The following is a 16,388-nucleotide window of genomic DNA, read 5'->3' on the forward strand; positions in this document are numbered from 1 at the left end:
CGTAACCGATATTACGAGCGGTCTCGGAAGAGCAGTACGAGTGTCATGGCCGTGCACGCCTGCCTCCTTGTTCGACTGTGCATATGATTGCACAAAGCAAGTAATCCGCCCTCGCTTTTTCCCCGGATGGCTTGGAGGTCCTTTTCACTCTATGAACGCTATTCGTTCATTTTTTATGCCCAGTGCTGCCATTTGCGATTTAAGGCGGAGTTGGTTACGGGCCGCGGCCCTCCATTTTCCCCTTCTGCTCCCCCCCCCCCCCCCCCCAAGCCTCCCTTGTTTCTTAAGTTACTGGGAGGAAACTGTTTATTCTCTTAAAGACACCAATTTTGCAAAATACTCGGATGAGTATTTCTTTGTCTGAAAGTACAATGGCCTCATATATTCAGAGTACGACTTTTAAACCCAACAAATCGTGCCAGTGACCTAAACGATGCATTGGTAGTTCCACAGATCCATTAAAATGTTCCTTTTGGAATCGCGAATTCGATTCGCAAACAATGCCACTTCAAAGAGCGCGCAGAAACATAAGTAAAAGCAACAACATGCCGGGATTTGAACCCGCGACTTCGATATACTGAGCGCGAGGCTTTAGTCCCCCCTCAGCCACAACAACTTTGCAGATCGCGGGCAAATACGATGTATACTATAATAAGACCCACCCTTTCTGTCACATCTATGTTTTCTACTTATTTCAAAAATTCCTGGCTGGTTAACTGAACATTTCTTGAATAACGGTTGCGCAATAACGTTCTCTCAAGCTTCCACCATAGCTGATCTCCAGCAATAGCCCTGTTTCGACAGAGAAAGGCGATCGCAAATTTGTGCCCGGGGGCGACTGCCATTGCGCCCTCCAGGAATTCTACTTAAGTGTGGTCGATACTGAATCGTAATGAGATAATCAACCTTCCGCAGCTCCCCTTCTGCCGTTAACTGCGGTTATATATCCCACACGCGTTCTTGGTCGGACACGAATAGGCAGTGTGATACTCCAGGAAAACAACTGCCGCAAAAGCGAAGTCCGGAAGCGTCATCAGCCGCAATGCGGATGGAATTAGCGCTAGTGTTGAGTTGCATGGATATTACACTTTGGGAACTAACCGAGCACAGCCGCATTCGCTGCGGCACGAATGTTGTCAGGGTGCAGTTTTAGCTTCTAAATCAATTCCCAACGACTATTCTGCTGAACGGTATTGTTGGTGTCTTCAGTGAGAGAGCCAGTCACACCGTGAGGAGTTTGAATCGACCGACGAGGTCGTAACGCGGTCGGCGTCGCGTGAAAAGGCGGTGTGCCAATTCAGAAGTCGGCGTGGCCGTCGTGTCGTCGTCCGGTCGGCCTAGCCAACGTGCCTTAGCGAGAAGCGTGGTAATAGTGTAAAAAGATAAATATTGGGCGACACGATGGCGTTAAGTGTGCTGCAAGAAGCGGTAGTTAACCAAAGGTGCCGCCGACGACGGACGACGCTTCCGCGTGCCGGAAGTGCGAGAAGAAGCCGTCCGGTATCAGCATTTCTGCTTCCTTACGCACATGGGAGAATCGATGACGTACATGCGTCAGAATGGCGGAGCCCAAAAACGCGCAGAGAATGGTGGGAACGTGGCAGCAAACAGTGCAACGAGAGAGTGAGCGCTGCACTTTAAAAAGTTCGACTCGGCACAGATGACGTTAACCACCCAGACTAAGGATTGCACCGTTTCATTTAGTGTGCTCGAAGCGCCTTTCAGGACCCCTTTAAGGTGTAACAGCATGTAGTTGCACAGTGCTGTTTCACCGTTGGCGTTTCAATATCGCAGTGATCTAACAAACCCGTGTTCATTGCTCAACCGTTAGTTGGAGTATGCCTCTAGAAACAAGGATGCCACTGCGTGTGTTTGGAGAAATCTGTTTGGATAATACCAGAAGCAAAAACAAACAATACCATGCCCAGGTCTTTTATTCAAAACTCTGCCTCTCGTCACTGAGGATAAGCGTCCCATTTCACGGCCAGTGATTGTTTTCCCGGGTCAATTGAACAAGAGGACTAGGTTGAACCCCACAGGGTTTCGAAATGTAATGGGTTCGGGTAACATGTTCAAAGATCTCGAACTGCACTCGAAAGCGAAACTTCAGGTTATATAGTGCTCATTTGGGCGCCGATTTTCGAAAAGGGGCATTTATTTTCATTTATAGGATACTATGTAAAAACGACAAAATACGTATTAAAGGAGCACTGAAACCAATTTTCGGCGTTAATATTATTGCACAGTTCGCTTCCTTCACTCAACAGAATACCCTGGCTGAAATATGAGCGGCCTGCGACGCGAAGAACATAGTTCAATTGAATCTCATTTATCACGCTGACGGAGCAGCGCGCGGAGCGGCAATCAGCAAATGGACATCAGCGTGACATCACCCCGTGAAGCCAAAAGAAGTGACACGACAGCGCTCGTCAAAAACTCGGGACGTCACTTCACGCGCGCGGCCCCACGAGCGGCGAGAGGGCGCAACACCCTCTAAAGCGGGCGCCGGTGACGTCCACACAAACCGGTGAGGTCAGGCTGGGATTCTGTCATATGCACCGTACGGGATGAAAGCGCGAGAATTTGAAACAAACGATTTTCAGGCCGTTCAATGTAATTAACTATCGCGCGCTGAAGTACTTGAGTCTCCAGACCATTAAGCATCGATAAAAGCAATAAAAGTGTAACATGAAATTTTCGGGTCAGTGCTCCTTTAAAGGCAGTCTAAAAACACCATAAAAGCTTTTGTTAACCTTTCAGTTATGCTCATATACCAAAGATGCTGTGATAGGAGCGCAATGAATAAAATCTCCATTTCCTTACAATTACAATTACCTTACACTTACCTTACCTTACCTTACAGTTACCTTACCTTACACCTACAATTACCTTACACCTACAATTACCTTACACTTACAATTTCCTTACACTTACGGTCTATACTTACAATTACCTTTGTCCGCGTGACTGTGCTGATCACAACGACGAAAAAGAAATTCGACGCAGAATAGGTACGGGCTGCTGGGCCCTCTGCAAACACTCCGAAATAATGAAAAATAAGTTATCTCATCGCTGAAATTATGAATATACAACCAATGCGTCCTCGAGCTGAAACTTGGCGCCTTAGTGAGGAACTTCAGAGCAAACTTACGTCACAAAGACTGGAACAGCGCAACACAGACGAAACGCAATAATAAAGTGACAACCACGAGCGCTGGCCCTAAATGCCGTAAACAAATTATGTTTTCACTCGATGCAGGATAGCTTCCGTAAACAGGTCGACCGGCTTCTGATAGCGGGGTACCCGAAGTAGCTTTCATCATCAATAGCACAATCGATACTGCAGAAATAAAAAGAGATGAACAGAACAGCCAAACAGCCCTTGAAAGTAACAAAAGTGATAAATTAACAGTCATTTCTTGCATGCATCGGATAGCCGACATGTTGAAAAGTGTAGAAAAAAGATATTTCCTGCGCCTAAAAAGCTTTCCGCCATGTATATGAGTCAACAAAACCAAAATAACTATGCAGTCCTGTTCTGTTAAGCGCGAAAACCGATTGGTACAGTGTGTTGAAGGCGTCCTGTATTCGATCCCGCTGTCCTGTGGGAAAACGTATGTAGGGCAAAGGGGATGATGACTTAATGAAAGATTAAAAGAACATAACTATAATGTACATGGAGGGATTAGTGGTCACTTATGTGCCCACTGCAGATATTTGCCCAGGCTGCGCCCCTATCTTTCACTCAACACTGTTCATAGCGAGACAGAAAGATAAAATAAACAGATAAATAATTGAGGCTGCAGAAATACAGATCCGAAAAGAAAACTGTGAGTGTACCGTCGTTGTCCCTCTCCCCAAAAGAGATTACTTTTCTGTCCCACAGATAGTTCCGCACGTGTTTGCGTGTACATGGCGTTGCTGTAGTGTGTCGATTGCCTGGGTTATCACCATAATTCAGGTTATTTCTTCTTGTATTTTTTATTGTCACTGTATATATGTGACATACCGAAGAATATCTTTCAGTTGTAAGTCAGCGCTCGGGGTTGTCACTTTCTTCATGTGTTTCGTTTGTCTGGCGCAGCTCGCTTTTTTGTAATTATGCACCAACTCGCTCAAGCCTTCACCATTGCAAACTTAAGTCACCCCCGCGGGCTAAGGAAAGAAGAATAATAGAAGTTGCTTTAAGGGAGAGGAAACGAGCATCCCGGATCAGAGAACATATCATATATCACATAAAGGAAAAAACATATGCGCATTGGCTGACAGCGTAGTTAGGCGTAATGAGAACCCGCGAACCACTGGGGCAACCGAGCGGACACCAAGAGACTGGTCGAGAACAAAGGCAACGCTAAGAACCAGATGTAGAGGCCAAGGAATTTCAGAGGCAACTAATGTGCTCAAACAGCACAGGAAAGGAGTAGTTTGAGGTAATTAGGACGGGCCGTCGTCCTGCGGTGGACCTTAAGGGCTGTTGTTGTTGTTTTTATTGTTTTTATTGTTGATGATGATTATGATGATGATGGCGGTACATTTATTTGTTCTCATAGCGTACGTTGGGATAATCGGTCGGACGGAACTTAAAAAAATGTAAACCTGCAGAAAGGGAGAAACAGAAGATTGAAAATGTGAAGTCAGGAAATGCAAACTGCCAACCTTGCACTTCTTCTCTTATACCTAATGAAACGAACAGGAAAATAAGAGAAGCCGAAAAGAGAAGGACGGAAACAGTCGTCGTGAAAAGTACCGACATACTAATGCGCTGGCTTTGCATAAAACTGCACATTTCGCGTAGTTAAGTCACTTACGTGTTATTTGTCGGACACGGTTTTGAAAGCCAAGGTAACGCAAAAACCTTAAAAACTCAAAGAACTATAAAAGTGAACGAAACAAACAAATGCATGCTATACATCTGCCTCAAAAAAAGAAGACTACAATTCTCGAAAGGAAGGACGGAAACACGGACAGAAAACATTTAAGCCCCCTTCGCAATTGAGATGCGAAAACAGTGATGTTCCGTGCGGGGAATTTTCCATTTTTTGGTGAATTTTCGGCTGCAATTGTGGCACGAGCGGAAAAAGAGAATATTTCTTCGTTGCTGGCAATTTTACGAGTCGTAGAGAAGAAGCAGAAGTACTGTGAGTAAACTGAACTTCGCCTCATTTATCATTTTGTTCTCTTTTAAAGACTTTTCTTAATACTTCGTCGGATTTGTTTTAAAATAACCGACGCCGTGTTCCTGCAAGCCAACAGTACTCAAGACTGCTTCCAACCTGGTTCATGAAACAGGAGGGAGAAAACAGAAAAGAATACTTAATAAGAAAGATGTAGTAAAGCGTGAACCGGTGGCGGCTTAAGGGCTGAAGCCTGTTCGCATGTGTTCCTGTGTAATTTACAAGAACATATTTCGGGTGCGCCTAGTTCACGCCCTCGGCGACAGTATATAGTCAGGCGCTGGGCTAAAATTACCTCAATTGCCTAATGATGTGTTGTTTTTTGTGCAATATGCTTGAAATTGGAGTTTTAAATGCTAAGTAAGCATGCCGTTTTATGTAATACAAGAAATGTACGGGCAAATGCTGTGGAGCGACAGATGTAGGGAATTTATTTCCCACTGAAACTCTGATTCTCCGAACGGCGTCTGCGCGCGAAAGACTACGTAAAGTAGACATAAGGGGCTCTTGATAACACCCAAAACCGAAAAGAAATTGACGTAAAGATATGTAAGCTGGAAAAAGATAATGCAGGGAAATGTTCCGGGAATTTTTGAGAAACCTGCGGGTAAAAGGGTTAAAATTGGGAATCGCTGAATTTAGAGCTGCGAATTTTTCTCACGAGCCATCGAGATGCGATGTCTCAGGAAACGGCGGAGCTGGTGGTATCCACTAGCTTTAACTGGCCTTTTCTTAGGTTAGCCCATTGCTTAAGAGAAAGCTGGTTAAAAGTGAAGCTTTTTTATGCAAACTGAGATATATGAAAGTCCACAATTCACACTACTAAAATCCAAATTCACAAAGTCCGAACAGATGTAAAATTCAACTCAGCCAAATTACAAAGCCAACGCCCGCGCGACGAACCCAAACGAAAAGCTATGTGACCCGTATGCGATCATAGAGCAATCCGACAGACGCCGGTTTCATACCGCGAGGGACCCCTGTTAAATTCCTACCACGTGAAGCGTTTTTGTCATTCTGTTTGGCTGCATTTCTTATTGTTCCCCGCCCCTACTAACCCGGCGTCTCACGCGCTTCGGGATGGCCCAGTGCTTAGGTTGGCGGTTTCACGATTCAAAGGTCGCTGGTTCGATTCCTGGGACCTCCCTAACCACACTTTCCTTTAGAGGCGGGCACTTCCAGCATCTGCTTGTGGGCTCTGTCTCTTCACCACTTTCCCTCTTCTTGGCCTAGCATTTCCTCGATGTCCCCTTCGCCGAGTGGGATTTCCTGTTACTCGCCCAGGGACAGAAGAAAGCTCGAAAAGATATCCAGTTAAAATTTTAAATACTGAATAACCGTGTAACACACTGCATTTGGAAAACATGCATAATTGTAGAGGCTAACATTTTTAGATGCGAAGCAGCTTATGGTCGCGCCTGTTCCCTCCGCCGTTGCGTGGGCGCCAGTGTTCGGTGTCCACACCCTCACTGCGCATGCCTGGCCAGGCACCGCTGATGATTATTGTGGCAGGATGCCCCTAGGGACTGGCCACCAAATAATCCGTCACGAGATAGCTTCGCGTTCAACTACCGCCGTCATCTTGCCGTAGGGGAACTTTCTCCCGCAACGCGGCGATGAGTGCCACGGGCAACGCCGCCGGTAACGCCACATGCAACGCCAGTGTCCGCGCCGCGGAGAAAAGAGCACAACAAGAACAAGAAGAATGAGCAGCACCTCCTCCAGCCGTGATCGTCCACGCGGAACACGAAGACGCCGACCTCATCCCGAGCCATGGTCAAACACGCCAGATCAAACACGCGAGTCCGTGCGCGGCCGTGCGAAAGCGCCAGGACATCATGGACGGTAACGAATACTACAATTTGATGATGATGACAAATGCGGAATAAACATGAGCTACTGTGTGCGATCATCCACTGGCAGACAACGCCGTCAGCACCTCCGTCACGGGTCTTCTTCACCGGACCGGCCGGTTGCGGCAAGACCTTCGTCCTCCGTCTTGCCATGGACCTCTACAACCAGTACAGCAACACCGGCAACAACACCACCTCCAACGCGTTCGTCATTTGCGCGAGCACCGGAAAGGCGGCTGGGGCTGTGGGAGGAATCATGGAGCACGCGGCTTTCAAGCTCTCTCGGAAGACCACCGGCCCCAACAAGGACGGAGTCCTCAGCGCCAGCGAGTTGAACACTTTCCGCGTGGCCTTCCGCAACGTGAAATGCGTGATCATAGACGAGGTGAGCATGATGTCTGCGGACAACCTAAACGAAGTCGACTTGAGTCGACCATTCGGCTGCTTTGCCTATTACTATTATAACGAAAATGTTTTTGTTGTAATAGTGTTAATGTACGTCAATATTGAAAAGAAACAAAGCTGAACTATAGCGTCCAAACTACCTCCGCCTATTTGGCTACTCACAGCCAAATCTCGATATGAAATTCACGCAATGGAGATAAGCGTTGTACGAGTGCGTCGAACAGTAGACAATTATCTGGGGTTCTGCACATTTTTTAGTTCTTTGGTGTAATTTTGATTACGTGCTTTGTTTTTGAAGAGATACGATGGCGAAATGTTCATTTCGAAACAATTTCTTTTCGAAAAAGGCCAGTCATACCAGAAAAAAAATATTTATTTGGTATGCTTGAGTTGTTTTGGTCTATTAGTGGTAGCTATCAAGATATTCCAGGAGGCTTTGTCTCCCCCGCGATGGGACGTAGTTGTAACATGTCCGGATAAGGTGGTTGGAATTACCAGTATGGCTGAATGTTAAAACCATTTTGAGTGCCGGAAATGCAAACTTGCTTTACAACGAGTACTCCAGCCGGTATTTCATTGTTTTTTCTCACTGTATCAGTGCAAGTTTTTTTGTACACACTTTGACATCACCAAATGCAATCTTGCATGAAGAAAGGATTCGTTAGTCCTAAATGTTCGACATATTTTCCTGCGATACGGTGGGTTTTTAGCCGATATCTGTGTGGTAATTTTCATATTACCCTCGCGCGATACTCGTAGGCACTCATCAAGGCAATGAAAGTTCTTCTTGCGGGAAGTTTTCCCATTCGCTAAAATGAGGCTCGACTAAGCGGTCATTTCAGAATCAGAGAACCGTGGGTGAAATGGAGGGTTGTGTCAATCTATAGGATCTCTCACCTGAGGAGCATTCGGCCGTGCTCGATGAAGCCCTCGGACTCCAGAGATTCTGTGGTAAACCGGACGCTATGAACTACATTGCGACAGGTAAACGGTCCCTTCGGTACTGCAAAACGGTCCTCATAACGTGGTACTCTATTTGGCATCACGCAATCCTCTAGTTTCTGGATTCCATGTGGGTGAAGAATGCTCCACTTGACTCGGAGATCGAACGGCCATTCGAGATACCTGTCAATTTTTCCTTGGTGAAGTTCAAATACCAAATAGGCCTTTTCTTGATCATAAAACTGGATGCCGAACGACACGTAGTAGCCGCGCAGATACACTGGCTGCTCCATTCTTTTCGGGTAGTGTTCTGATTGGGCTCTCTGCTTCAGCGAGCAATAGTCTAAAAGGGTCCACGTGTGCGTTGTGGCAACGGGCATGATCGAAGGAAGGAGAGCCAAGGCATTCTGTCTACCTTCAGAAGTAATGTTTTTCGCCCAAGCAATCTTAGATACATTCTCCTCCAAGCTCTCGGTGGGTGCTTCTGCACATCCTTGAGAGTTTACCGTCCATGTTTCTCGACAAACATTGGTACTACGAAGAAGTTCACTCATTCGGTCGTATTGGCGTTCAACAGCAAGTGCAAGTCGATCAAGCTGAGCCCTTGCTTCACGCTGTCCCTCTCCCATTGCTTGCCTGAAAGAAGCGAACTCCGCAGCAAGCTCACAAAGGTCCATTCTCGATGGAACTGTGTCTGTTAAACTTTTCTTGAATGGCTCATTTTTTCCCACAAAGCTGTTCAGGAAAGTCTGATGATTAGCACACACATTCTGCATAAACTCGCCAAGGTGATATTTTAGCCTGGCCGTTTGAATCCTTATTTGGTAAAGACCTTCTTGGAGCAGCTTTGTTCTCATGTCTCTCTCGTCCGTGTCTTCTTGACGAGAAGTTGTAGCGCAGACGTACATTTTCAGAGTACGGCTTATATCTTCCAGCTCGACTTGTATCGACGTCATTCCCATTGAGATGACGTTGTGTATTTGCCGAAAGCCATCCGCAATCTCGGAGCTTGTTGCGCCTAGGCATTCTTGTTCCTGGGGAACGGTTCCAGATTGGGCTGCAGCTGCGCCGGGTTCCCTCGAGGCGTCACAGCGAGATTCCAGATGTGCGCACACGTCGCTGGCAAGAACTTCGGTCGAGCATCTCGGACACCTTGCCGAGTGGTGCCCACACTCATGGCGAAAGTGTCTGGAAATATCCGCAGCAGTTGTGATGACATTGCAGCCATTGCGGTGATTCCAGCACAAAACCTGCATCAGAAAACAATATTAATTAGGCTTGATAATAAACTTAACAGTATTTAATTTTCGTAAGAACCATGAACACAATGTGCAGTTGCCAACAAAACTGCATTAATTTCATGAAACGTGAATGCACTGAATGCCCAATGGAACACAAGGTGTAAAGTTTACATACCAGTAAAACTACAGACCACATGGAATGGAATGGATGACTTTATTACAGGAGGAGGCCAATAGGCCCTGGTGTGGGGCACGGGGAAAAGGGGAGGGGAAGATTGTTCATATAAAGTCTGCACTACACTGTGAGCGTTCACTTAGCACGATATGCACAGGTGAAGTTGTGACAAGGGCACTCTACTACGACCATGATTGGGGTATCCAAAAGGAGCCGTTCAGGAGCCACAAGGGGTGTGTTTGGGGGTACATCTAGAGAGAGGGTGAACGATCTGCCATCATACTACTTTATAGAGACCTGTTTTGAGACTAAATTCTGTAATCTTCTGTAAAATTTGGGGGTTGTTTCTGACGTGTTGGACATGTTCTTCAGAAGTCGTCTGGCGTACGTGCGTCGTAAGGAACTGGTCGCCTCATCTGGGCTTGTTCAGCTTACAGACCACATAAAAAATATTGCACCCCTCAGTTAAGCAAAAATTGCGCCCACCTCCCCGCGAGGGGAACCCTGTGTAGATGCGACGCATCGCGGGGTTCACTTGGTGTTTCCGTTGTATTGATTCTGAAATCGCGTGAAACGTGTCGGGAACGCGTATGAATATTATGTTTTATGATTGTTAGTATGTTTTGTTGGCCAATCTTGGTCAATCTCTCTAAGTGGTATGCTTGGGGCTTCACTGTCGCAACGACCTTTACTCCATCATTGTTGCTGTAAGTGGGAGCTTCTTTTCTTTTATTGGAAGTGTTAATCATTACCCCATCATGCGTTGTATCAGTAGCATCTTGACGTAGTTTGATTGAGTCAAGGGTATAAGGCGCGTTCGTAGCATTTGATTCTGTCTCGGTTTTGTGGCGCAGTGGGAAGAGCACCATATACCTCGCGGTCCGCCCACAGGGTCGTGGGATCGAAACCGGGCGCCGCTAACTATTATTTTTTTTTTGTAGTGTAGGGGGAGGGGTGTGGACGGACAACGCCGTATGGAGGGACAAGGCGAGTGAATGAGGTGCAGTCGCATCTAATACGATGGTTGAACGCAACGCTATCTCGTGATGGATTCTTTCGTTGTTCAATGCCACACTGCGAGTATGTGCTACTCTGGAGGTACGCACAACTTTTCTAGAATACCGACACTACCTCTCGGGTGCGGGCTCTGGAGGCCTAACGTAGGGGGTTGGGGGCGTACGGCACGAATAGGTACCCACTGACTGGCGTTCTCTTCGACCGTTTAGAATTGGAGCAATCAGATAGACGCGGGCTGCATAACGTGAGGGACCCAGGTTCAATTACCACGCTTCTCGTTAAGGAGTGTTAGATAGGCCGAAACGACGGTGGCACAACGGCGACGCCGACTTGTTAATTTGCAGGCCCCTAGTCACACGACGCTGACGGTGACACAAACACATCTGCTGTTCGAAAATCGAAGTGTGACTGGCTCGCTGACCGAAGACGCCGACAAGGCCGATCAGCCGAATGGACGTCCGGAATCGATCGAGCAGCGAAAACTGCACCAGGACAACATTCATGCCGCACTAAATGCGGCTCTGTTCTGTTCCTTCCTAGAGTATAATGAAGCTTGTAAGGTCTACGAAGTTCATACAGCTCAATACATGCGATCCGTAGTTCGGCTTACGATGCTTCACTCGTTCGATTTGGCGACAACTCTTTTTCCGTCGTTGCAAACTGCATATTCGTATGCGACCAGCAAGGTTTGTAAAAAGCATTGGCGCAGTTAAGAGCAGACGAGGAGTTATGGAAGGTGTTTTAGGTGATAAGGAATATCGACAAATGTTTCTAGCGTAAAGCGTAAAACAAAAGTACGGCGAGCACAATTCCCGCAAGGTGAAATCACAGTCGCAGCCGAAACAGTGCTGTTGCGGGAGTTCAATAATGATGGAGGCTTTACGAAATGATTCTCGTAACTGTTCAAGAAATCTTCAGGGAACCAGACAAGAATCCTTTAAATGCGGTAGAAAACATTGGTGTGACACGAAAGTTGGTTCCCAATGTAGCATAAAAGTTTTTTTTCGACCCATCTCCATTTTTTTCTTGGTGCAGTTCACTAAAAATTCCCCCGCATTTCCCCGAGGGGGAGAATGTGAAAGTGCGAATGCACGGTTGTCGGCCCGCTTGCGGCGCTTGCGCTCGGCACCCGCAGCCCACCGCCTCACCGCCTTCTCTTCCATCTCTTCCATCGGGTTTGTAGTATCACGTGTACACCACGCAGTTATCAAGCCGCTATAATGCCGCTGAGTCGCCAACGCATCGCCGCTGACGACGTAGTTTGAATGCGTTAAAGATATAAGGAGCGTTCCTAACCCTGAAATCAGCGTGGCTTCCGTGGCTTAGTCGGGAGAGCGTCGCGCTGCGGCCGCAGTCCTCGGATCGAAACCGGGCGCCGGATGCTGTTTTTTTTTTTATATAGTGTAGTGGCCTGGCTGGCGCGCCGAGAGAGGGTGTTGCGAGCTGGAGAGTAGGCGAGGGGGGAGAGGAGGCGCTACGCGAGCGCCCTCACGCGTCGGAAATCCGGCGCCGTTGCTAGGCACGCTAGCTAGCTCCGTTGCTAGGCTGCGGACGGACGGTGTACGCGTGATTCAGGGTCGCTTAAAAAGTGCATTCGCACTTAAAACCTCGCGCCCACTCAGTTGGTGTCGCGGGTTAGAATACCGGCAGGGTGCAGCTTTCTGTTTTTATCTGCATTTTAAGTGGCAGGGTTTGCGAATGGTGTTCAGGAATGCAAAACAAATCATTTTGTTTGAAATGTGGAAGTCATTGGCGCAATTTGTTGAGCTTTAAATTGGTACTTTGAATATGTAAGAGCGCGATTGTACTTGCAGAGGAGGAAATACTGCGTGTGTATTTTGGAAACTGGTATGTCTTTAGAGATAGTAAACATAGTTTCCTCCCATCCACTTACACAAGACACAGGGTAGGCTTTAAGGGGGAGGGGTGAAGGGGGGAACATGCGGCCGCGGCCAGCAACCAAACCCTCCCCATATCGCCACTGGCATCAGTGCGCACGTAAAAAATGTAGGAACAGTCTGTATAGTGCAAAAAGGGGATCCCGGTAATCAGAGAAGGGAGGTTGGAATAACTGTTTGATACAATTATGTGCACAGTCGAACAATGAGGCCTGCGCACACCGCCCCAAAAGTCACACCGCTTCTGAGACCGCTCGTTATATCTGTTACGGTATACTTGTCTAGTAGTTTATAAAGCCAGGGAAGAAAAGACGTTTACCGGGAAAGTAAGGGAGGAGGGTGGGGGAAATAGAATGGGCAACCACTCTAAAAAAATCACGACCGGCCATGGGAGCCGGCGTGCCGAAAAGTGCCGTGTAGGGACTACGCGCTCCGTCAGGTGGGACCAAGTTTAATCCTCAAACACGCCAGCTTCGCTTCTCCCGCTGTTGGGCCTGAGAATGCGGGCACAAAAAATGGCCGAGTATCTGTTCCTTTCATTGCAAATGTCGAAAAAAGACGATAGACGACTGGCATCACCGCCAAGTTAATGCCTCCGTTCTCTTCCCCGCTCAGCCCTCAGCTCTCTCGTCTCGTTCCTCCCAAGATAACACGCTAGAGGTGTGTGTAAGTCAATTTGAATTCACCGCGATCCACTGTTCCAAGTCGGGTGCCTCTATGCCAGCGCTGTCATACGGCGGAGACGCGCGTGAATGGAGGCACCATACAACAACGTTTATAGAGCCGCATTGCCCTACTGCATGAACGTTCCAAACGGAACGTGGAACATATCTAGTGGAGCCCTTCATTACTCTTGCCGTTTGATTTCTTCAATTCCGCAAGAGTTATAGCAGCGCGGGCAGTAGCAGGCGACGGTTTTCTGCACTAATGTAGTATTTCAGTTGCTATCGCAGAAACCAAACATCCGTGCATTTCTTATTAAAGGAACACTGCAGATATCACTTATGTATTGCTTTTCTGCTTATATTTGTGCAATGTCTTGTGCTTGTTCAACGATGTTCCTTTTTTCACACCGGCATTGGGCGTTTATATTTGTCTGTGGGTGTGTGAAACAATTGCGCAGTTTCTCTTTCACTTTAGCCGGGTGGCTGAATCTAGTTGCAAACAGACAGACCGACATACAGTCAGACCAAAATTTCTGCGTTGAAGTTGCCCAAGAAAAAACTATCGTCTTTAAATGCAGCCGTCGTACCAATCAATGCCGATCGTACAGATCACTACCTATAATAACGGCCAGCAAAGTGAATACGTGACCAAGCCTGCAACTGCTTTTTAGTTATGCAAACGTCAACGTATACAAGTAAACCACACTGATCCCGCATCCGCCTGCTCGACTAGCATCCTTTATTTTCGAGCATTTTCGTTGATATAACGTTGATTAAACGTTAATTTTCTTTACATCGAGGAGCTTCGTTTTGATATGATGCTCGTCCATGCACGTGCAAATTTGATAATGGTTGGATGTTTATGGCGCAAGGCCAACTAGGGCAAATATCGCCAAAGCAGTGTTTAGGTATGAAGGGTGTAGATGTAAATTTTAAAACCGCACAACAAAAACAAAAGTAAAATCGGTAAAAGACAATGAGGATGGCTGATCTAAAAGGCCAGATTGGGATTGTGCGTGGCATAAGAGTAGGCCTAAAAACTACGCGGGATATGAAATGACGTGTGAAAACGTGATTTCGCTAAGAAACTTAAAGGTGCGTTGTAGAGGAATTATGGGATCATCCACTAAAAACAATGCTGGGTGTAGTGGAATGTGTGGTCTGTACAGTTGAGGGAAGTGTTTGCGGCTTATTGTTTGCGTCTTATTTTTTCTGCGTCTTATTGTGCGGAGTGCTTTGCATGCAATTACAATGTGAAATACAGATAGGCCCTCCTCACACCTGCTACACAAGGGACTTGGAGATCCAGTGAGCAGATGGGAGTGTGTCGCCTGTGTGTGGCCTACCCGTGATCTAGCTAGGTTAGCTTCGATGAATCTGTTGTGTGAGTCAGCAGTGTATCGTCCTAGGTGTGGTTTCATTATGTGTAACTTGTTGTCTGTCTGTGTATCCCAGTTGGCTTGCCATGTTTTGCGAAGGTGTTGTCCTGTGTGTGGCGTGAGGTCGGTGTAGGGTATTGTGGTTACGTCCACTGTGTTTGCAAGTGCAGCAGCGACGGCCATTCGATCTGCGGTCTCATTCCGCGTCATTCCAGAATGGGCTGGAACCCAGCACAGGAACAGTTGAAAATTATAAGCATACACAAACATTATGGCATTAAAAACTATATTGACAATGTAGTTTTTTCTGGGTCTCTGTGACGACAATGCACGCACAATGCTCAAAGAGTTGGTAAAGATGACGGACATGGGAATTTATTTTTTAAGAATGTGCTGAACGGTGATTAAAATGCCATAGGCTTCTGCTGAGAAGATTGGGGTGTGTACGCTCATGGTTCTACAAGGATTCAAGTTAGGACCAAGAGGGGCGCGAGACACCATTTTCGAGATATCACTGTAAAATTCGGCACATTTATATTTATCCTCCAGAGACAAGATGTGCTGCAGAATGGCAGCACTCGGAACCCTGCTTTTATCCATTTTCATAAAAGAAAAATCGCAACAAACCGACTGCAGTTATCATGGTGGTACAACGTAAGAAAATGATGATGATACATCTAAAAACCCAAAGAAAAGACCTGAAGCTTGATCTCTCACCCTCAGTGAGTAGAGCAAAGAAACAGATGGACGATTTCAAAATAGCTGGGTGTTAGGTGTTTCGTTGAGGACAGGTTTAAAAGGATGGTTATTCAATGATGAGACCTTAAAAACATATAATAAATCAATGTACATTCGTTAATGTTCTAGACACCGTTTGTTACTTTCAACGTACATACTCTGTGCCGGGCTCGTGCGGAACGCACCAGACGCAAGGTACAGGCCCAAGTGGAGCAGTGGATTAAGCATCTTTAGTGTTGTTTTTGATGCCGACCCATACACGACACTGCCGTGGTCGAACTGTGACCCGACCAAGGCGGTAAAGACCCGGAGAAAGAGTTATTTGTCTGCAACATGGGATTGGTGGGAAAGGACCTTCAGAATGTTCAGTGTTGTCAGGTATTTATGTTTAAGGTGTTTGATGTGTGGAATGAACGTGACTTTTTCATCAAATATGACACCTAAAAACTTGTGCTTCTTTTTTACAGGAATAGATGCCCGTTGAAGGGTAATCTTAAGGTCCGCCTTAATCCCGCGCTTGCGGGAGAACACAACACAAGTACTCTTACCAGTGTTCAGTTTAAAACCGTTTGTGTCCACCCAGCCAGCACGTTTGTTCACCCCAAGTTTGACCTGGCGTTCACAAATTGAGAAGTTGCAAAACTTAAAAGATATTTGTACGCCATCTACATATATAGAACAGAAAATTGTTGGTTGCAATGTCTTCTGGAGAGGGTTCATCGTAACAAAAAATAGTTTACAGTTCGAGACACCGCCTTGATGGATGCCATTTACCAGCACGTATACATTCGAAAGAGCACTGCCAACCCTCACCTGAAAGGTCCTTTCCGACATGTAGCTAGCGATGGTGTTCAGCATCTTGCCGCAGACACCAAACGACTTAAGGTCACTCAAGATGCCG

General features: G+C 46.7%; 1 protein-coding gene and 1 long non-coding RNA gene across 4 annotated transcripts in view; both read right to left on the bottom strand.

Moving 5' to 3' along the window:
• LOC144138864 (spermatogenesis-associated protein 20) overlaps nucleotides 1–16,388 on the bottom strand; it is a 501,846-nt gene that overhangs the window by 327,524 nt on the left and 157,934 nt on the right. The gene's annotated exons all lie outside the window — the stretch shown is intronic.
• LOC144138870 (uncharacterized) overlaps nucleotides 1–16,388 on the bottom strand; it is a 30,656-nt gene that overhangs the window by 4,848 nt on the left and 9,420 nt on the right. Inside the window, exon 2 of the long non-coding RNA XR_013315992.1 lies at nucleotides 8,330–9,624. This is a non-coding gene — a long non-coding RNA (uncharacterized LOC144138870). The remainder of the gene's footprint in view (nucleotides 1–8,329; nucleotides 9,625–16,388) is intronic.

The sequence above is a fragment of the Haemaphysalis longicornis genome, unplaced genomic scaffold (genome assembly GCF_048455015.1).
Source record: "Haemaphysalis longicornis isolate Haplotype H1 unplaced genomic scaffold, Haemaphysalis longicornis Haplotype H1 scaffold_5, whole genome shotgun sequence".
NCBI lineage: Eukaryota > Metazoa > Arthropoda > Arachnida > Ixodida > Ixodidae > Haemaphysalis > Haemaphysalis longicornis.